Below are 22500 nucleotides of genomic sequence, written 5' to 3'. Positions count from 1 at the left end.
CGTATTTGCCAATCTATGGAGACTACAATCTGTGGGGAAATGAGAGCAAGCACAAGTCTCCCCAAAAAGAATGAGGGGGAATTCTAACCAAGTTGAAATGCAGAGTAAGTCCTAAGCGAAGGAGGCAGGGTATTTCAGGTTTCAGGTACTATTTTTAAGCTAGAGACTACCGCTTTTGCAGATTCTCTTAAGTTCTAATGTTATTTACTGCTGGCATAGATGGTCACGGTTTTGGAATGTGAGCATTTCTAATACAACAGGTTACACAATACCTCAATACACAACACATCCGGCCAAAGGGAAGGGTAGGGATGACACTAACAGGAGAAGTAAACGCTGCTTTTAAACCGGAGGTGAATTTTATCATTCTGCAAAGGTGTGCAATGAGTAGACTGCAGGTTAAAGACATTTCATTCTATACAACGTACTCAGTGACTTATTAAAGTTGTATTCGTTTTGCTTCAGTGTGGTTAATCACAGAATCACAAGGTTGGAAAGGACCCACTGGATCATCGAGTCCAACCATTCCTAACACTCCCTAAACCATGTCCCTCAGCACTACATCCACCCGTTCCTTAAACACCTCCAGGGAAGGCGACTCAACCCCCTCCCTGGGCAGCTGTTCCAGTGCCCGATGACTCTTACTGTGAAGAATTTTTTTCTGATATCCAACCTGAACCTCCCCTGACGGAGCTTCAGGCCATTCCCTCTTGTCCTGTCCCCTGTCACTTGAGAGAAGAGGCCAGCTCCCTCCTCTCCACAACCTCCTTTTAGGTAGTTGTAGAGAGTAATAAGGTCTCCCCTCAGCCTCCTCTTCTCCAGGCTAAAAATGTTTCAGATTTCTCCTTTCTCTTATTACCTCTTGGTTTCACACCTTTTGGCTGGCAAACAGATACCCACAGTGATATCCACAGGCAGGGAGCAAGCTGCAAGACTGCATCTCAACAGCAAATCCCTGCCAATTATGTTAAAACTAATTATAAATCTCTTTCCTGTAAAATCATAACCCTAGCTGAAAATAATCCACTCCTCAAATAGAACAAGGGTTACATTTTAAAATAGACTTTTCCCCAAGGTTAAATTTAATGTCTTGATTGCACATATTTACAGAAAATAAGTAGTTCAACTGCAGCGAGCAGTTTTAGTTTGGTTCATCTACATTCTAAGAACGAAGTTCATGCACCTTCACTAAAAACATCAGTGAGAACGAGATAGTTCAGTTTTAGTACTAAATCATACTCCACACAGTATTGCACTTCCAGGAGCTACATCATTCTACAGTAACTATTTCATTCATCTGGTATTGTTACAGAGTGTAAATCAGGATTCATAAACGATCGGTTTGTATCCTTTGGGAGGGAGGGATTACATGTAAATAATCCCTTTAATGTACGCATCGCCTCTAAGCATTTCACACAGCAATAAATTGGTAAACTGAATTTGAGCAATTAAGAAATTAAATGAAACTAATAAAATGTGTATTTTAATATTTCTTGATAGTTATTTGGGGATTAGTGCATACGAAAACAGCCGCTCTCTTTCTGTATGAAGGTAAACTACAGCACTTTGATAAACCCCGTCTGTCAGCTTTTCACTACTGCATTTCAATCGCAACCCCTCTTTTGAAAGACTTCAGCGTATCTTTCATTCCTCGGTATTACTATTTACTACTGTAAACTATGAAGTCCAAGTACCCATTTCAAACACAAGTACTCACACATCCCATAGCAAACATCAACAAAACAACCCACCTCAAAACATGCTACATGTAAAATTATTAAACTGAAATGTTTGAGGCAGGAAAGGCATCGTGACAACCGGAGTTTGCTTCACTCCCCTCCACATCTGCCTGCTCCGACCTCTCCAGAAACAGTCATGGTTCAAGGGTAGCCCAGGCAAAAGTGAAATAAGAAAGCATATGCCCAGGAATAGCAGGAATGTGCTCTAACAGCAGACATACAGAAATGTATGGGCTTTATAGGGCACGACATTAACAAGTAACAGACCTTGTCTCCAGGAAACAAGCAAAAGACATTGATTTGAGGTGCTCGTGGTGAAGTAAAGCGAAATTCCAGCATCCTATCTATGAAAAGTGCTTTATAAGGAGCAATTGCCAGGTTCACGATCATTATTTCCGAGCCCATGGAAATAGAATTCTAGTTGCTCAAACGGGAATTTTACATACATTCTATTAAGATGTTTTAAACAATCCAAAAACAAGAGGAGTTTTTAAAATAACATTATCGTTATCCGTTCATTCATTAATGTCACAGGATGCTGCATATAAACCTGTTTGTTCTCAGGGTATAGATGGGTTAATGACATCAGTGCTGTAAGCACGAAAGAGGAAACAAAACAAAAAAAAGCAACTATATTTTTCTTTTCTGCATATAGCTTATAAGAAGAGCTATGATCTAATTCGTTCTTACTGCCAATCTTGAGCTGAACTCAAGATCATTCAAAATGATGCTCTGACCTAGCTAGACGATGGACTAGTATGACAATAACAACAGAAACCTCTGAGAATATCACTGAAACCTTGGGTGACAAACAAAAAAAGAGAGAAGCTGTGAACAAACTAATACCTAAAAGTGGCAGTTTAATAGAGTGCTTCATTTCATCCTGTGGGCTAAAAAATACAGACTCTAAAAGGAATATCAGACTCTGAGAAGACCCTATATAATGGCACAGGTTGGGTCTTGTCATCAGCCAATTTACTCTTTCTCAGATTTACAGTTCTGGATGTAACAAAATCTTTGGCACGAGATACAGACTGAACAGTTTTTTATCACTCTTCAAATTAATTAATTTTGTACTCATTGGAAGTCAATTCAGTTTTAGGGTTTGTTTTTTTTGTTTTTTTTCTGCTGAGAGAGCAGCCGTTTCAGGATTCTGCAACTCAACAAAACACTAAGCATATGCTTAAACCTGTGCTGAAGTTTCCTCAAGGTAAATGGAGTGCAAATGAATGTTTGGTTGTTTTGCTTAATGCAGATGATCTCTGCACCTCTAAACTGTTCTGTTGCCAGCTGCCACTCACACTAGAGATATCAATTCTATAGGATACGGATCGGATCATTTTAAACTAATCCCCGCAAAAAGAAAACAGTTCACTGGGAGGAGGAAAAACCACCAAACACCAACTCTGTAAGTTGCTTGTAGGGGTGGAAGAAAGGGGGAGAAAAACCCAAGGTACTCTGGCTGATAGCGTAGCCACTCAGCTTATATTTTAATTCCACAATAATTTATAAAAACACAGCTAAGCGAACAGCACTGAGATGCTCGTTTTCCTATCAAAATGCATAACCTCTCAGAACTTCATGTACAGTAATACCTCCATGAAAATCAAGCTGTATTACTTCTGCTTCCTTGTACAACACTTTGCATTACTCAGAGCAGCAAGTGACAACATGTTCTCCAGTAACTGAGATTGATTATTGGTGCTTCAGCACATCTATAATCATGATGCATGCAGCATGGAGAGATGGAATTATTTTCATATGCTGCCCTGACTGGTAGAAAAAACTTCTTTTCTAACTGAACTGAATATGTAGAGGATGCATGCAATGTGCTCTAGAGAAATGAGTATTGTGCTAACTGTCAAAAGGTCTCTACCTATACTCCTGCCTTGCATGACTCCGAGCAAGACGAGTCACGCGTGCTGACTGCATTTGCTGCTCTTCAGTCACAGTGGTCACCACTATAAAGAACGTAAATTTACCAGAGGTTACCACACTGTAGTATCTGAGATATTATTTTTTTTTATTATTAACAACAGTGAGAAACTGAAAGCAGCCTGAGAATTGAGTGTGGTACATGGCAGAAAGTCTGCCCACGGCAGGTCTGGATTTTATTTCAGTAATATTGTTTTTACAGCTGGTTAACTGTACCGACTTCAAAAGAATTGCTGCAGATTGCGACAAATGAAGTAACTGTGGAGTGTGGACCTCTATCTGCTTACAGCAACAGGAAACTGCAGATTCTTTAGCAGAAAAACTGGTTAACATTTTTTTCTTTTCTTTTACATAGTATTAGGCTACACTTTTACTAATGCCATTTCTAAACATCTCAGAGGACAATATTCTTTAAAAAGTTGCTGTTATACCACTAAATATTGAGATATTAGCATTGCACGTTTGGAAACTTCATAGTTTAGTGAATAATGAAACTATTTTGAAGTTCAGGCGACTTTTCTAAATCAGAATCATCACATCTGGAGAAATGGAAACAAGGATTAATCTGCTTTTTCGAACAGGTACATCAATAGCCTTTGCCAGTCACCCTGTACTGAACAACACTGTCTAACTGTGGTATTATTGCAACAACAAAAGTTAGCGATACAGCAAAACTCATTTGATTGAACGGATAAACAGTATTTTGAGGTTGTGGAAATGGACAGTGCACTGTAAATGCCTTAATAATGAAGAAGAGATTAAGGACTGATTTATTATATACTTTTTAGAGTGAAATATGGTGACAAATAGCTCAGTAACAGAAAACGCTGGAATATACCTATGCCATATTGAATTTTTCCTGTATTAGGATTAATAATCCAAACTGTGGATGGTTGAATAGGCATTTATATTAGTCATTTCCTGGTTATCTCATGTTTCACTAGATCCAAGCTCCATGTAACCCAACAAGGAAGTTTGGAAATGAGGTATTGAATGCAATATGACAATTGCCACACTGTACTACAATTTAGAAAACAACATACCAGTAAGAGAGTGAAATACAGCACAATGTGATACCACAATTAGAATAGGCTTTCCCATGGACTAATAGGTATCTTCATAACTATTACATATCACAGGATTCTGTTGAATATTGAGCTGCTTTGGCAGAAATAACGTGTTCTTTCCCTATCCATCTTGCTTCACATTTTAGTTCATGTATCTCAAAGATAGACACAGAAACTGAAAACTCTTCCGAATGTAGTTTTGTATATACTAGTAGAGAGAAAAGAAGGAAAAACTTCACTTCAACAGCAAACGGGATACAGTAAAAAGTCTTTCAATTACTGTACACACACATATATATAGAGCAGCGTGTAACACATTTAGCATAGGTTACAAAAAAAATCCATGAAATTACAGCAATTTTCATTAAACTGTTGACATCAGTGGAGGCACTTTCAATTTAGCCTGATGTGGGAATACAGAATGAGATTCAAATTTACCTTTCAGGAAACATTATAAGAAAAGTCTTTGCAGTGTTTCCCCAAAGGCCAGGGTCAACTTTTCAAAAGCAGCCTTTGATTCTGGATGCTCAGACTGAGACTGCTCTTTTGAAATTTTGCCATGGATATAATATCCTTAATACATTTATGTTAGGCAGCTATCACCTAGAGATTTTTCCTATCGAGACGGGGTGGGGGCTTGTAGCCTTCTGCAGCTGACAAAAAGTTGCACCTTATCTACCAGGAGCAAGTATATGCAAGGCAGCTAACGCACTGGGTATTAAACATACATCTTTGGACCCTTGCTTTTGCTCTCTTCCGCTCCCATTTTCTCTCATACCTTTGTTTTTATTTTCTCTTCATCTTGTACAGAGATTGCCCACGGCAGTTCTTTGTAACCCTATATAACCCGAGAACGAAGGAATTATAGTTCTTTTTACAGGGCTCTGTGAGCCTGTGTCAGGCTGGAAGAGGATCTTCCTGTCAAAACGCTGAATGAGACTATGGTTTTGTGGGAGGAAGCCTCTAAATTCAGTTAGATGCTCTTATAGCTTCTGTCTTTAAGAGTGTATCAGGGTGGATTTGATCAGGTACATACAAGGAAATTGGGATACTGGCTAAAAGCTCAAATTTCACAGCTCTCTCTAACTACTTTCTAAAACACATTTGCATTTTACTAAATTGAGTAAAAGAAGAAAAGATTCTGCTGTTCCTTTGGGAAAGAGGAGAGATTTCTCATTCACTTTCCCTTAATCACTGTGGATAATATTCCCAGAACTCCCATCAGCTTTTTTGTTTAAATGATTATTCTTGTTGCATTTCAAGCCGGTCCATTCTCTTTCTCAAGTCATTCACATATCATCTCTACTTCTCAAGTTGAATTCTTTCTCTTTCCTCCTGTCTGCTTTTGGGTCCCTCCGGAAAATTCCATCCTTTTTTTCCTTGCTACCCAGAACTGGGGGTCATTCTAACTTCGAAAGTCATTAAAGACTTACGTGGATGCAGGCACAGAAAAATAGTACTACATTCAAACGTAACAGCTGAAAGGCGAAAGCACAACGTAACCGCCAAGACATTTAGTTCCTGTTTTATGAAAGATGAGAAAGACAGGAAAATATGAGCGAATAGAAAATTAAAGCTGAAGAGAAAGGCAGTTATACATGACGCAAACAGTTAGATATTGTCTGTAAATAAATGCCTTCCTCTTAAAAGTCATTAGCCATGTTGGTCATTCAGGTATTAAGGTAATCCTTTCCACAGTCATGTTATTACAGGAGTCACAAGTGTGTTGGTAGAGCAGGACACGCTGACTGTAGCCTTCACAGCTACTTTTGTGCTCTTCTTTCTATGACAAATTAGCCACTTACTCACAGCTTTAAATGTTGTATATTGCGTAAATATGCTGGGTTGTGGTTTTTTACCCTTTTAATTTTTATCCTTTACATTGGTCCTGGCTCTGAAGCTCGCCTTCTGTGAGTATGCGTATATCTATACGACTAACGGAACACAGATGGATGATTGAGCACATTGGAAGATCCTCTGGGTGCCCCATAGCCTGCCACTTTTAGCGCAAGCCTCACGTTTCATATGACACTCCTAATCAGAACATTAATCAGGAGACTTCACATTAAAATTTACTGACTCTAGATTTAGCACTTCACTTTGACAAGGCACACTGATATTATAGGAGTTTGCAAGCTTGATACCACACTTATTTCAGTATTACCCCACTGTCAGAAACCATGGAGTCCTTTTCAATCATCCTTTTCTCACTGTAAGTCTTGTTCTGAGCTACACTCAAAATGTTTGGAAGTGGAAATCACCTGTTGGCTTCTACTCTAGAATAAATTTCCTTCCTCCTTCACAAAAATCCTTTATTCTTGAAGAAGGAGTAAATCTAGCTTAGCACTCCATTTGTTTTCCAGCAGCAAAATGAATGACCTTGTTTCAATTACATTTACAGTAAAAAAATATAGCATTTACAGTATTTGAGTAAAGTGAGTTTGGTTGTTTTATTTATGAATATCGATTTCTGCATAAAGATACCATTTCTGCTTTAAGCTTTTTTTTTGGTGAATGAGCACTAATATGGGATCTTAGATGAGCCACAGCAGGCACTGCATAAAATACTGCTGAGGGTGTAAGAAAGACCTCGTCATACTATTTAGCAACACAATGCCAACAAGGATGAGAATGGAATATTTCTCTCTGAGGGTGCATTCTTCGTCACGCTGATACCCACAGGAGTTTTATCATCAGAAATCATCGGGCTTTTGGTCGGACTTTTTAACAGTAAGCTTTGGAGTTTTAAACTCACTGTTAGCAGTAAAAAATAAAAATCCTCCGAAACCTATTGACATGCAAGGGTTATGATTCCTACTCCTTTCTTATTGACTGCTTTCAGGTGCTTCAAGTGTTTTACTCTGCATTTATTTAAATACTAAAATGCTAAAAGAACAGAAACAGCTACAGAGCAGCATTACGGTAACTGCCCCAACACCGTACCTGAAAGAGGCACTAATAGGGTAGATGTAGCGTTCTGCTCCTGTGCTTTGCAGCTGCCAATTAGATGCTAATAAGTACTATACGGGCTGTTTTCCCTGTATTGTTCATATCTGTCCACTAGAAACAGGGTGGCAATCACTGATCACACTGAAGGCAGCTCCTGGACCTCTGCATCCACAACTACACTCACATATTTCCCTCAAACACAAAGAAGCAAGAAAGACCTGCAGGGATTTTAATTTGATCATTTTTTACACATTCTAAGAGAAATGTTGCACTCATTACTTTTTCCTATCCTACGGAGTAGTCCAAATTGAATAGGATCAAGGTTAGTTCTGGAGCTAAATGAAGTTACTTTCATTTGGAAGAAAAACGCTGAAGGGATAAAATAGCCCAAAATCCCAAACCACAAATACACAAATCAAATAAAGATACAAAAAGTCCAAGATGCATAGATGGCTTTGACTTTAACAAAACAGAACAGAGAGAGCCTTTCATATTCAAAGCACTTTTTAGACTAACTGGACTCTATAGTGTTATTGTATTCAAATGTGGCATCTATTAGGCATTCAGAATTAACTCAAACATTGCTTTGGGTAGCGAGTGTTTTTAAAGATGAGATATGTTTCCCAGGGCATTATATTATATTATTTTATTTTATTTTATTTTATTTTATTTTATTTTAATGCTCTGTCAAAATGCCCAAAGGAAAAAAAATGCCCAGACCTTAAAAAAAATACATGGGCCCCAGTTTTGTCTTTTCTAACACTGGCACAGGCTTGAAGGGTCTCACTGGTTTACAATGTATTTATGTATCTAATGATATCAGGCATGAACTATCCAAGAGTATGTATATCTACTTCTGTTGCAACGTTTGAGTTCTGAAGCCAATTTAGCCTCATCGTCAATGTAAATATAGAAACAAACAGACCTGCTCGGAATAAGTTTTATCATATACTCTGTAGATTGTGATAGATTGGTTTGGACTGGGTAAGAAAAAAGTAGATCCATATGCTATGCCATGAGTTAAAGGAAGGAGATCTGCAAATGTGATACAGTTGATTCCTTCCTATTAAATACTCAACTTTTAGAGACGCTCAGTGACCTGGGAGCGTGTATATTCTCCCAACTCCAACATTTCTACATGGCAGCCATATTATTTGATTAGCATCGTGTCAGTAAACTGGATGTGTTGCTTTGGATTTCATCCTTTATCCATTGTATTAATTATGAGTGCAGTATTTCCCAGAATGATTAAGAGTACTGACTTGATCTAGTGAGAGAAAAGAAAAGAAAGCAAAACGCAACAAAACGTCAGTAAATACCTGCAGAAAGTCTTGGGGTGTTGGAAATTGCCCAGTGCACAAAGAGTTGATGTGAGACACATCAATGGTACTTACAATGCTGCACTTATTTAACATTCACTATCTCACTTTCTAATTTCTATCAGCAAATATATGATGAGTCTTAGTAGTTTACCACACTCTTTCATTTAGCTTGAAAAATCTACAGAAAATCAAAATTACTACTACTAAAAAAGATGAAAACTTATCAAATGTAAAATTAGATTAAGAGTCAATCAAAATCCAACTGTGAATTTATCATTTCAATGAATTTCAATGAATGGTTTAAAATCTGTTCAAAATCTATTTGAAAATGAATATGTAATAATACGGACATATCTCTTTTTCAAAGCTAGTATTGTCAGATATTCTATGTATTATAATGCAGTATTCTATGCATTATAATTCATGAACAGGGTAGATGACTATTTGAGAAGTATTAAAATGAGCTGGCTTTTCAATACAAGTGTCTTGACAATAAGTTTTTCTCTTCTTGGCAATTCAGAAATGTAGACAATTGTGCTAGAAAAATAATATGTATTGTAATATTCATTGTACAGTAGTAGTATAGTAAGTGGCAATTCTGGACATTACAAGAGACACAAGGATTATTTTCTGTGATTGCACAGAGAATACTTGGATTTCTTGTGAAGCTTTTGCATTGGAAATGAGATTCATCAGTCTGAATAGGGCAGGGTTAGAGCCCTTAGCAACATGCTTATTTTGTAGAAGGTCACTCAATAATAACTTCCTCTGCCCTCCAAGCTTATTAAGACTGACTGGCATATATTAATGAAAACACCTGATTCTCCAACCATAAAACCCAGACAAAGACTTTATTTTAATATTAAGGAAGGAGCCCTTAATTAGCAGGGTTTCAAAAATGTCAGCTTCTTCTATTAGCTGTTCTGGTCCATCAAAGCCATAATCCCTACTGTCAAATTTCATCACATGATAGACAGTTTGCTGGCTATCTTTTTTTTTTTTTTTAACTGATCATACTGACTGAAGCTTTTTATTTTGCCATCACATTTAACAAGTTTGCATGCATTTCGTTGTTACATTGCTGATTTTACTCCTTTCAAAGTCTGCCTGTGTCAGCTAAAAGAAGAAAAAATCTGAGGAAACATAAAATATTACATATTGATACACAGACATATAATTAAAGACTTTTGGGGAGAGTTCTCATTCATAATATTGATTCTTTTCTGGGCATGCAAATGTGCTTCTGTGAAAACATGAATAAAACCCACTGTTAACAGAGGAATTTCCATTTCAGAAATGTTAAGAGCTAAAAAAGAACAAATGCTTGAAACATTGTGAAGACCTTTGGAGATGCACATACTTTAGGATTAACCCACAATATAGATACATGCTACAGGAAATTTGTTCAAGTAGGTGTTGCTCGCACTGTCCTTCAAATGACAGAGACTGTGTCAAATTTTACCAAAATAAACATATCCATTTTAAAAGGATTTATATTCTAGCTTCATTCAGCATTTTGTAGTTTATTAAATGTTCACATTCATGGAAAACCCAATCAATTTCTCCTGCTTAAGAGAAGCAATAAAGGGTCACTACCCTGTGACAGATATCTAAACGTTCCCATCTAAACTCTCTCAAACACGGGATTTGATAAAGCTCTATTCTCAACATCAACGCACAGATATTTAGCTCACCTATGTAGGTTTTCTCTTATTTAACAAGAAAAATACAAATTTTATAGAATTTGTAGGGTAGGATGACGATGTAGAAAGGCAAAGTAAACTCCCATGCTCTTTTCTTGCCTAGTTCTTCTTTAAATCTTTCCTTTTAAAATTTAAATTTCTTTTTTTAATATTTTAAGCAACCCTGCGCATATTATAAATGATACAGTAAAATGAAGGAGTCTCGGTGTTGAAGATATGACTGAATCCAGGTAAGAAAAATGAATCCCCAGTGTTCTGGAAAAAGAGAGAATTTTTGGAGCAGAAAAGTATGGGTAACATTTATATTCTAAAGTAGGCGAGAAGCAATCTGAAAGAGAATGGCAAGATATACTAGAGCTAGCAACGAGACACAGAGGCTTCTTCCAAGAACGGGAGGCAGCATGAGAAGAACCAGAAAGCCAAAAGCAGAAAAGGAAATAGAGGCAATTCAAGAGATTACTGCGTGAACCTAAAGGAAGTGAAGCAGACTTGTAAGAAAAATATAAATGTTGGGATCCTTACAGGCTGGTAAGAAAAGAATGTAATATTTGCATTTTGCTCTGGAATAACTGAGGCTGAGGCTGGATCAGGAGGGCAAGATTAAAGCAATGAAGTCCATAGAAAACCAAATGATTGAGAAATGGATGTAGATGAAAGGACACATTTTAGATGGTTTCTGATCTAAAATGCAATTGGATTTAGGGAGAGACGACTTGTACAGCAAGTATTATGGAAGGCGTGGAGATGCAACCACAATAGTGAATCTGGATAATGGGATGACAGTGACTTTTAAGTTGTGAGAGAGAAAGAAGAATGGATGAAAAGTACTTTATGCAAGTACTTTCGTAGTACTCAGCACTACTGAAAAGCAGACAGGACAGAGAAGGTTTTGCAGCCTGAGAGAGACATACTGACTGCAGAGTCCCCAGTTCTAAAGACAAAAGACACTTTTAGAGCTTAGTGATATTTTTTGTATATGAAATTACTTAAGTGCCCGCACGTTACATCACTTAATATCTGTTACGAAACAGTAGGCCAGAAGTTCACTTCTGCTTGGACTGAGATATGGGCAAGAAATGCAGAAGGTGATTGAAATACAACAAGGCTCAGTAAGAAGGGAAAGAAGCAGGAATCAAAAAACCTGAGACACATAATTAAAGAGGCTTATGGAGTTCTTTGGAAGAGATGAGAGAGAACCGATGAAAATGGAGCTGAACTCAGGGAAACATCAGCAGAACACAGGGAAATTAAGAGCTAATAAGGGAGATACAGAAGGAACAGTCAGGGATATGACCAATAAGAAACGATAACTGCAGAAAACAAGGGAGGAAGTAGAGCTTCTGGGAGAGACTGATAAATAGAATGCAGACAATAACTCCAATAAAAAAAGAATAGCAAATTATAGAAGTGTCTGTTAATCAACTCACTATCTATACCTTGGCTATGTAACTCAATTGCTATTTAGTAAAAATAAATATCCTTCCTACCTTAGGAAAATAATTCCAGTTCTTCACACTGTGGAATTTTTCCCACTACTAATACCTGCATAAATCCATATGCGTTAATCTGGGATCCTTGTACCATTTCTTTCTGGAAGTTAAAAAATTCAAATACAAACTGATTGTAGGCACCTGAACTAACTAACAAAACATTATAAAGGGTTGTATTTGTTTTATATGCTTAATCTTACTTTGGTGCTTCTTGAGTGCCTATGTCTATTGCAAGTGACAAGTAAGTTTCTTAGCTGACTTTACATCTAGCCACCCCGTACTTTTTAATGGCTCTAGGTGACCGTGATCATTTATTCATATGATTTTTCTCTCATTTAAATGATTTAGAAATGAAAGCCACTATTTAGAACAGTAGTTCCTTGTCTTTTTGATAAGGCGTTTAAAGGAGTGGAGCAACTGTGAACTGCATCAAGATAATAAGGCAAACACATGAAGTTCAGTTCTCCCTCCAGCATCACTCACAATACCTATTAAGTAACAAATAGTAAGCTGGGTATAAAAGAAAGCTATATTAGTTTAGACTCTGAGCAATCTTTATCTTGTGAGATATAAGACAACTAACCTTAGTTTTGAAAACCAAGGTTATCCTCTAATTACATCCAACTAAAGTTGTTTGCATGATTAAAGCACTCATGACCCAGTCACTGGACTCCAGTGTAGAGTTAAATGCATAAAACATGGTTGCCACCTCAAACATTTGTAACACGTAAGCATATATTTTTTAAGCTTTTCCTTTTCTTTTATTCATTATATTTTTTTCATATTTTTATATATGAAACGGCTCTTTTGTTTTCATTTATCTTCATCTCTCACAGCTAAAGCATTCCAGTATCTGTGTTGCACAACAAATCACAGTGAGAAGCTTTTTGTTACTCCTTTGAACAGTCTTGCTCTTCTGCCAGCAAATAGTCTCTTCTGGGGTCCAACACCTATCTTGCACTATTCCCACTCTGAACATGGGGTTGATTCTATGGGTGTAATGAAGGAACATAAGAGAAAGAGAAGAAGAAGGAAAAAAGAGCAAGAGAGGCTTTTCTGATTGATGGGAATCAGACATTATATTTATGGCTATAATCTGAGAATGTCCAAGACCCGGTACATCTTGCTGGCCATCGCTGTGAAGTTATATAACAATCATATAAAAGGAGAAGACTCAGAATACCTAACATCCCAATAATTAAGAAATTCTCCAACACTTCTTTCTAAGGTTGCCCTGGCTCAGAAATACCGTCAGGCCTTGGTAGTACTTTTAAGTTCATGAATAATGAAGCAAGCGTTATGGAAAAAATAACACAGATAAACATTTTCTTGACCTTATACAGTTTCACTTTGATTTCTAGTACCAGGCAAGAAACACTAACCTGGCTTAAAGTGTCTCAAAGGGGTCCTAATGGAATATTGAAGTTCAGGTAAGAGATGATTAACGACGGCCTTGTTGCTGCCTGTTCCCTCCGCTTGGTTACTGGCCGGGCTCAACTCACCACAACTGCCAAAGCTAATTTCTCCTTTCTACTAACAGGCTAGAATTTCAGCCAAGGTCACGGGACTGGAAGTCTGGGCTCATAACTTTCTGAATATGAATTGCTGTGTTCAATTGGCACATCTTGGAGAAATCTACAATGACTCATAATCCCTTCATGTTAAGTGGCTACACTACTATTTTCTTACCCCATATATGTATTCTGAGGATTAACAGAGTAAACGTAGGAACATAAGAACATGAGAAAAACCCTACTGAGTCAGACCAGTAGCTCACCTAGACCATCTCCAGCCGTGGCACTAGGAGCTGCTATTATGCAAAGTAGGGGACAGGGGCTGTTTCAGTGCTGGTTTCCCAATATTCATGGCTGTTGCACTAGGCACGTTACAGAGTACATCCCTATCTACTCCCTTTAGCATCTGTTTATGGGTCTGTTGTCTAGGAACCTCTCTAATCTATTTTTGCACAAGTGGTCACCCACCAATCTCAGAGTAACGCTTTATTTCACCAACTTTTAACTGATTTCATAGGTTCAACGAATGCTTCCAAATTCTAGTACTGCAGCACTTTGTGAAAAAAAGGCCTGCCTCAAACCACTACACTTTTAATTTTGTAAACTTTGGTCATAATGCCCCTTTAGTCTTTCAAAATTGAAAAGTCACAGCCTTTCTCGTCTCCTTGTAACGCAGCTGTTAGATCACATTGATCATTGTAGCTTCTGTTTACTGGAACTCCATAATAGTCCTGCATGGATTCAGGGAGCAGAACTGCTCATAGTACTCAAGACATGAGAACATCAAGGTTTTATGAAATGGCAGAATGATGCCTTCTATCTTGGCCTCAGTATCCTTTCATATGGTGCTCGATATTTCGGCCGCTTCTGTACATGCAGTTGGCAGTTCCAGAGTACCATCCATTGCGATTCTGAGATCGTCTTCCTGAGCTGTAACTACTGCTCTAGATGAACATTAACAGTACCCTCTGCACGGTCAGTGTCCACAGAGCCATCCATAGAGCTGTCACTGATCCAAATGGCAGAAACAAGACCAGGATGGCATTACAAATAGTCTGTCATACTTTGGGCGTGACAATGTCTTAAATCTCAGATGTCCAGTAGCCGTGCTTTTAATGTCTCTTTGGAGAACTGTATGGTGTTGCCTTGCTGACGGAATAGAGATGATGTATCACAACTCACTAAAGTGGAAACTGGAATGTTGGATGGGCACTTCCTAAGCCTATATTCAGCATGTTAGCATTTTATTGTAAGTTGTTGTAAATCATACTTGGTGTATAATATGTGTGTTTTATATCAGATGCAGCCAGAATGGTGTATTTATGGACTCACGGTCATGGGATACTGCAAAGGACAGTGTTGCCTCGCTGAGGAACAGAAGGGAGGAAAAGGTAAAAGACCAGAAGAACAGCATAAGGATGAAAGCAAATGAATATAACATTTTTTTTTGAGTGACTACAAATTAGGGTGAGAAATTCTGCTTTGCCCTCTTTAGAACAATATACTTTTGAGGGTTGGAATGGTCAGTTTGTCACTGACAGGCGAGTAAATTCAAAACTCTTCGACTGGAAGGGAGTATCATAATCAGTGACTGTAAAGTCTGCCTGCTGGCAAGGTAAGTTATTATTTTTGTATACAGTGTGCACAATTAATACTAGTGTATTAGGACAAAACTGTGCTGCAAATAAAGCTGTGGCCTTTCCTTGCCAAAGAAGGACTGTGATATCAAACCATCAGGACTTGCATCCTGGGAAAGAATGGAAAATGAATGCGACAGAGATAAAAGGAAAAATATACTGCTTTAAAGAAATGGTAAATCACTGGATTTAAGAGATAGGGAATTATGTTCAATGACAGTCCAGTATGACATTTTGTTCCTTGCCTTTTCTATTACTGTAGGAAAGAACTAAAGGATGCTAAATGAGATCTTAATGTAAATATCAAATTAGCCTTTTGCAGTAGAAAAATTGCCTATAAACTATATTTTCCTATGCGTGCAGTTTCTACTCAGTTTAATACAATTCTTACATTTCAGGCTTTATAGCTTTAGATATACAGATTGCATTGACTGTAGCACATGTTATGTAGCTCAAAATATTAAATAAATTGCTAAGGATATACAAATCTTCAATTTCCTTTTTCAAATTTAGTTTATATTTTTACACTTCTCTGCAAAATGCTCTTCACTAAACTGTAAAACTCTCCTTTAAGTATTTTTATGCATTGTAAAACTCTCCTTTAAGTATTTTTATGCATTGAACTTACAAGAACTCATTTTTCAAAAGAAAGTAGAAGCTGGGTGACAGAAGCTGTATAACACATGCGCAGACCAATCTATGATTTAATTCTCTTTTCTACACATAAGGCTCTCTTAATGGATTTTTGGAGTATTTGGAAGCATACAAACACACATACACAGAGTCTGCTTTGGAGATGAGTTTGTGCATGAAAGAATCTTCATCTGCATTGTTATCAATTAAATTGCCATCAGTACTGCAGGCATCGCTGGCAGGGTTCCAGGCTCCGAAGAGGAGCCTGGATTGACTCGCAGTCCCAGAAATAAAGGTCAAACTGACTCTCACCTTTGCAGTACTGATAGAAGCCCTATATAAATCACTCGATATATAAATATTTATTTATCAACAGTTGGCTAGTCAACAGCATGGTGTGGTCTGCACATATTTCATAAAGCAGATGGTTTACATTTTCTGAACTCAAGGCAAAAGTCAACACTACGTGATGCTCACTATATAACAGGATTTTTTGACTACCGATACACCATAATCGTGAGTTTCCACCAAACAAGTGGGTCAGCTCCTAACTATTTGAGGGACTGCTCTTACATTCTTATACTCATCTAAAGAGAAAAATGAACTTCTGAAATGAACTGCCTAACAGCTCACCACGCTGACATATTGTGAACTACCCCAAAATCAAGAGTACTTTGTGAGCATTGTGTTATTTGTGCCAGCTTCACAAAACTATTACAGTTTCACTTTTTCTTTGTGTCTATGATGGTTCCCCATCATCCTGATAAGTGGGCAGCCATTTCATTTTTTCCTGTATAGATAGAGCTGTGAAGAAGAATTAGATTTCAACACTTATGTAAAGGAGATTAATTGATTGATTAGATTATTAATTAAAGTTTCCATTAAATGATCTTTTTTAAAAGCACAGGACTGTGGGTCCCCAGGGTTTTTTCTAACCCTTGAAATCATAAACAAGGGAATGCATAACTAAACATTGTATCTTATCTTGTGAAGAATAATTAAACCAGTGAATGCATTGGTATGAACGAAAACATGTTTCCTTCCTAAATATTCTTTTTTTCTTTTTTTTTCCCTACAAACCTCAGAAAAGAGAGATTTTTAGGTTCCCCCCACTGCAATAGAGGAACAGTCACCAAACCCAGGCTGGTTTAAACATGTAGGTATACATACGTATGGCCGTTTGTGTGCGTGCATGGATCTCTGTCTGGGGTTTGTACGCTATTCATTTTTCAGAAAAGAAAAAGAAGTGAAAACATGACTTAGGTTGTTGTAGATTTGAACTGATGTGGTCTACCTAGAACTTCCAGCCACAGAATGTTTCAGAGATCTGGGGAAAAATAAAAACAGCAAGTGGCCTTTTAGGTAACCCATAATTAAAAGCAATTTTGAGCTGTCTTTTCAGGGAAGCTACCCAGGGGAAGTATTTGCTACCTGTCTGACCTTCACGATTGTGAGTCCTTGGCAGTGTCAGCGACCCTCTGAACTGAATTCAAAACTAATCTCTAACAGAAAAAAAGAAACAGAATTCATGCAAATCATATTAATTCCAACATTTCCCCAGTGAGCTGGGTATAAACTACAGCCTAATTAAATATTTTTTAACGATGTGAGTAATTTTTGCCAAGGGGCGGATTCAGGGGAAAATTTAATATGAGATCACAAAAGCTGTTCCCAGCGTTGATTCTGTAAATTAATGACTATCTGCCTTATGATAAAAACATGCTGCCAAGAATGAAAATGAAGTCAGCAAAGCTTGCTCTATTTGTCTAACAACCAAATATACAGAATGCAAAACTTTAAAGGATATGGAAAGTTTCCATTGTCTGCGTGATGTATTCCTGATAAAGATGCATGACGCTGACAGCATAAAGCTGCTCTATATTATACAAGACTATTAACTCTTACTAGTTATCACTAATTTAGTGTTAGCCAGTGTTACAAGCTTCAGTGAGACAGTGCCAAGCACCAACATCAAGATCCTAAGAGGCATTTATTTATGTGTGGGTCGGATAATGTGCTGTGACCATTTAATAAACTGTCTCTCCTAAAAACACACTGAACGTTGCATAATTTCTCAGAGTTGCTCACAACTATCCATCCATCTTCCCTAAGTATTTAAAAATACCTTATCACTGTAGTATCTTGCACCAATCTTAAGTGCTTGTCAGAAGGAAAATCTCATTAAACCAGTGTTATTAGTGCTTTCAAATAATAAATGCACAAACATTAGAACTATGATCAAGAAAAACCTGTATAAAGAGACAGGAATTATTGATGCATCAGTCTGGCCAGCTTTTATCATGATTTGGAAATTAAACAGTAAGCCTTGTGCGACTGAGAGGCTGCTTTATAAAGTAGAGTATTAGATCAGATATTGAAGGTATTCAAATGCAAAATCCTCTGTTTAACCAATATAAGGCTTCTTGCTCTTTGTTCTTCTCATGCTAACCTATCTTGTAACAAGACAGACAGTTAACACGGAGGAGCTACAAAGCGTTGCCAGATGACAGGTGACCAGGACTCCGGCAGCGCCCTGGTTAAGAGGCCAGCCCATCGTAAGGACTTTGCAGCCCTATTTATTGAAATTCCTGGCAGCGCTGGCCACTGAGACTAAATTTACAGCTTTTCAATTAGAAGGTCATTCTGTGCTAACTAGTACGCCATTGCCTCATTATAATCATAAAATTAGTGAGAAAAGACTATCATGAATAACATGAAGGAGCCAATCTGAAAGGTGAAGAGGTGCTGTTTTCTTGTTTCATCAGAGGCGGGAATGCAACTTGCTGTTTAGAAACAAATATTTTGCTTATAGCGCTCGAGTCTCTTAGGAAAAAAAGATTTTACAATCTTTTTCTACTTCAGAATAAATAAATCGGTCATTTTCTGTAAATTAACCTTGAAAGATGAAAAGAGTTTACAACTGCTGAACAGCGTAAACTTAGAACATAGCTCTATATGATGCAAAATGTATGTACGGCATTCTAAGTTTCAAGCCCCTGCAAAAGGACTTACATATATTTTAATTCGAGGTTAGTCGTATTGCCTCTTTTTGCAGGCATAATTACATTTTTGAAATAAAAACAACTCAGATAATCAATTAATATAACATATATCTTAGTATACTAGCTAATTTGCTATTTGAAAACTGAGAATTGAAACGTCAGTGTGCCTGTGAACACACTGTAGATTATGAGTCACTGCTGCACAGAAATATAAAGTACACAGAGGACAAGAACTATTGTAATTCCCCTCAAAACACTAGGAGAAACTACTCAATCTATCATATACAAGCCACAGTATGTACAGTCTTCCAAGCAGCCACGGCGCTCCACAGAATGCACAAATAGAGATAAAACCCACAAAAATGTACACTTCAGATTACAAAAAAAATGTTCAAATCCCACAATTTAAGGTATTGAATGAAAACTTAGAAATTGCCTTGGTGTCAGCCTGAAAAGCACGGCTCACCTTTAAGAGAAAACTATTAATTTTTGCTCAAATCTAGTAATAGGTTGTAAACCACTAAAGTAAGAAAAGTAAGTTAGAGAGCCTGACATAACTTTTGGGGGAACACTTTGAGATTACAGAGAAACGGTTTAATGCCCACATTTCTCTGTGGTTACCTGCTCTACGCTCAGGTCACATTCCACTATCCAAGAACTTTACTCTTTTCTAGATGAACGCCCCCTGTACTCGGCAGCGAATGATGAACTGATGCGTTCAGCTACTGGCAGTCCTCACTCGCTGTTTTGTCTGACCTGTTCGAGCTGTTTACAGAGATGCTCTGTCACCCAAATCGAGAGGTCGAGGTCCTTTGCTGACATAGTCCAACTGAACGTGCTTCTTGTTATGCTCTTACCGGTTTTATTTGGCAAAAACGGTGACAGTCATTAAGGGATTTTGTTGTACGTGTGAATTAGTCAGAAACTTATCCGTGGCTTTTCCCAGATGACAAAAGAAAATTGGAGTGGAACATGAAATTCAAGCTCCCAAGGAGCACCTAAATCCCCTTTTCTGGAGAAGCCAACTGCAGAAGGTAAACAAAAATGTCTAATAATTTATTTCCTGTATATAGTCTGGATCTTATGAAGATCTTCAGACTATAACAGATAACACATTAAATGAGAGCTGATGATGCAACATACAGGAGCAAAGGAAAAATTCTTGTGGTGTCTATTTGCAGTTTTTATATTACCCTGCTATAGCTGAGAGATCCTGTGATAAAAGCATTCCAATATTTATGGCTCTGTGCATCACAGATCCCAAAATATATGATTAAATAGAAAGGAATTTGATAAAAGGAATAAAAACACTCAAAAGAATAGTGTAAGTTACATGTCTACACACCTTTGAGAATTACTCAGATGATTTAAAAACCCTGTGTAACTAAAGATACACACCAGACAATTTCAGTTGTGCAGTTCAGTTTGAGGAAGGGAAAATACAGAAGTATAATTTCAAAAAGGCAAAATAAAGCAGATCTAAGTCCTTTGGGAATACTTACTCTAGAAAAAAATAGTTTGGCCAAATAGGAGGTAACAGGAAATAATGCATGAAGACTAAGGAAAGACAGTAAAATTCGGAGACCATGAAAAATGCAATTGTGCTTGAAGTCCTGTTTCTTGATTATCATAACACCTAGGAATTCGGAGAAGAAAATCAACTTTCTGCATCTATATTGGATGCCTATTATTATTTACAGAAGCATTCATATTTGTGTGAACTACTAACCTTTGCAGGATTACCAACTTGCAAAATTTAACTGCAAGACTTGCAGTAGCTTTGGTTTTTCCTTAAAGTCCTAGACTCTAGAATCACACAAATAATACAGAACTTCAGCTTCCTTCTAAAGATGAAGAAAGTTTCTAGACCGTGTTGCAAAAGAAAACTAACATTTCAAAAGCCTGAAAGTGGAAAAAAACTTTTATCTTTCTGATTCTTAAGGCAAGCCCTTTTTTCTTAACCCCAACTCATTACCTTTTAATATTTCAAGTTATTGACATCTCTTTGCCAACAGCTCTGTTTTGTTTAGATTTTAAAGGGCCTGATCCGCTTCTCACTGATACAGATACCGTTTTTTAATTTACTTAGGTCATGAAGCACACCCGTAGATCACATTACAATGTGGGTGATAATGAAGAGTATAGAGATTGCATAATTTTTACAGAAATTTTGTTCCACAACAAAGGCTTGAAGACAGCTTATGCTTTGTGGTCAGAACTACTACTCAACATTTGCTTGATGTTCAGTGTGTAAGGCTGATTATTTCTATGCAGCGCTTGGAACCCTCCACTTTCAGTTTGTTTATGAAATGGGATTTTGAAACATTACTAGCAGACTTCCAGATACACCAGAGCGTAATGCTGCAGCATCTAGTAAACATAAAAAAAAACCTTTTTAAAGATTCAGACCTGAACTGTGAAGTAGTAATTTGAGGCTGCAGATTTCACTCTTGACTCTAGATGTCAACTTCTTTACCCTTATCCGTTGTTTATTAGGCAGAGTTTGGCTTCCGGATGGGTGGGTAAAATCTACAGCAGATGTAGTAACAAACAGTCTCGAACCATATTTAAATAGGGCTTTGCAAATTCTACTAAATGCAGTCATTTATTATAGTTAATAAAAGAGTGTGCTGGTAATGTCTCAAAGCCCTACCTGATAAGGTTCTTCTTCAGGGAGAAGAAACTCCATATCCCACAGCTTCAGCAATCATTACTCCTGCCTTTACCTCACTAGTAAGACAAACATCTGCTTTGTTAAACCTTACATAAAAATAAATATATTCACATTTGTAATAGTGTAATCTTAATGCATAGTGAATTAGTTTTAAATCTTTGAAACACATTTTTGAGAATGTGGCTTCCTGATTATAAACTTTTGCATGGCCTTAATTACATCAAAAGGCACTCTAAACAAATACCATTAAATTGCCCATCTACTGAATCTCTTTGAAATAAACTGGAATTTTCAAATCACATATGCTCATGTTTATTTTGAAAGTAACAATTTGTCAAGGGTTTCTTCTTTTCCCCTCCACCCTCCCCAATCGTTAATAAATTCTTGAGGCTTCTGAAAAAGGTTGCAGATCAAAATTTCAGTAGCTGTGCTGTATGTCTACTCCAGAAGGCCCAAATTCAATCAATTCAATTCAGCAGCTTTCAGAACTGGTTGAACGCCCTCTTAACACTGCGAGGGAACTGAATATAAATTTTCTGAATACAATCACTGTGTTAGGAGCACTTCGGGCGAACATGAAGGAGTCACAGGTTGCCTTCAGAAAAAGAACAGGATAATTACAATGAACTCATATATATATGTACCTCTACATATATATATATATGTGTATATGTCTGCAGCTGCGCTACCCACACTTATACGAAGAGAAAGGAAAATATATCTGAATTTTCTCATTCACTAACACTATCATTAATAATTCAAGTTGGATCTGAATTTTATATGCATGCTATTTAATACCAAAACAAATACGTGTTTGAATCTATTTGTAGCTTCA

At 37.3% G+C, this 22500-nt stretch overlaps 1 protein-coding gene across 4 annotated transcripts in view; it reads right to left on the bottom strand.

Annotated features, from left to right (window-relative positions):
• NPAS3 (neuronal PAS domain protein 3) overlaps positions 1-22500 on the bottom strand; it is a 605022-nt gene that overhangs the window by 102515 nt on the left and 480007 nt on the right. The window lies entirely within an intron of this gene.

Source organism: Cuculus canorus, chromosome 5 (assembly GCF_017976375.1).
Source record: "Cuculus canorus isolate bCucCan1 chromosome 5, bCucCan1.pri, whole genome shotgun sequence".
Classification (NCBI taxonomy): domain Eukaryota; kingdom Metazoa; phylum Chordata; class Aves; order Cuculiformes; family Cuculidae; genus Cuculus; species Cuculus canorus.
Note: the sequence above shows the minus strand (reverse complement) of the source record. Positions and strands in the feature narration are given on the sequence as shown.